Source organism: Tetrao urogallus, assembly GCF_951394365.1.
Source record: "Tetrao urogallus genome assembly, chromosome: 30".
NCBI lineage: Eukaryota > Metazoa > Chordata > Aves > Galliformes > Phasianidae > Tetrao > Tetrao urogallus.
In genome coordinates, this window is record NC_136843.1 from 574,252 (window position 1) to 575,576 (window position 1,325).

The 1,325-nt window shown below is 41.1% G+C and overlaps 1 pseudogene across 1 annotated transcript; it reads left to right on the top strand.

Annotated features, from left to right (window-relative positions):
• Positions 1 to 403: 403 nt before the first annotated feature.
• On the top strand, positions 404 to 961 carry LOC306956443 (UPF0669 protein C6orf120 homolog pseudogene; annotated as a pseudogene). The gene has a single exon. The product of its transcript is annotated as a UPF0669 protein C6orf120 homolog pseudogene (transcript).
• Positions 962 to 1,325: the final 364 nt, after the last annotated feature.

A 1,325-nucleotide genomic window follows, 5' to 3' on the forward strand; every position in this document is an offset into this window, starting at 1 on the left:
GTGCTGAGGCTGCCTGGGCAGCAGCGTGCCACGAGGGAGAGGAAAGGGTGCGGGAGCCTTGATTGTGTAACAGCCCCTTCCCTCTCTGCCCTGCCCCAGCAGCCTGAGCTGTCGTGTAGGTAAGTGCTGTAAAGAGCTGAGCGTTCATATAGTAACAAAAACTTGAAAGTGCACACACGCTTCTTCAGTGACAATATGCCGCTTTTGGGCAGAGAAACAATCCACACATCATTTAGCACGTTGTGTTTTCTCAGTAAATAACCAGCTTTTATTGAAGTTGCTTGATTTGGTGTGAACAAAAACTGATTCCATCCAGGAATTAAATATACTAACTCTAAATCATTTTGTATTCACAGAGTACTGGACTTGACAATAGGAAGAATCAGAATAAAACGTAAGAGCCATGGCAGCACGCTGGAGGAGAATCCTGATAGTATTTGTGGCAGCTCGAGTACTATGTTTGGTAAATACCTTTGAGGAAGAGGATGTACCTGAAGAATGGATTCTTCTTCATGTTGTTCAAGGCCAGATTGGAGCAGGAAACTGCAGCTACTTGAGACTAAATCATGAGGGAAAGATAGTACTTCAGATGCAGGGTTTAAAAGGTGATGCGGATGTGTATGTATCCAATATGACTCTTCACCCCAGCTTTGACGAGTACGAGTTACAGTCTGTTACTTGTGGCCAAGATGTTGTCCACGTAGCAGCACACTTCCGCCGACCAGTGGGAATAGGGATTTATGGGCATCCCTCCCACCAGGAGAGTGAGTTTGAAATGAAAGTCTACTATGATCGAACAGTCGTACAGCATCCATTTGGCGAGGCTTCCTACAATCCAGAGGAGCTGGAGGCAAGCCAGAAATACTCGCACTCTACAGAAGATGAATCTCAGGATGAAGAGTCTGTTTTCTGGACTATACTTATTGGAATCTTTAAGGTAATACTTGAAATTCTTTTTTAAATTGATACATGATGGACTAAATCACATTTCAGTTTGTGAAATTGAACATGAATAACTTTCTATAATATTTAATACTCTTTATTGTTTCCTGAAGAAGTATTCAGTTTACTTTTCGTAAATCAGAAGGAAAGTGGTGGGGAGAAAAAAAGCCATATTTAATTTTATATTGTAAGTTTTTTTTTTTCCCCTAAAAGTAAAATGAGCAGCAACTGTGCTATTTGCAGTATTCTTCAGAGATCAGGGCTTAAAACTGAATGTAGAGCTGGGGATCCCTAAGCAGGTGCTTAGGAAAAATTAACTCTTAATGATTTTCTGTCATTAGTTTCTTGATAAAGAGTGGAATACAAACTGCTGCTCTGTAGTG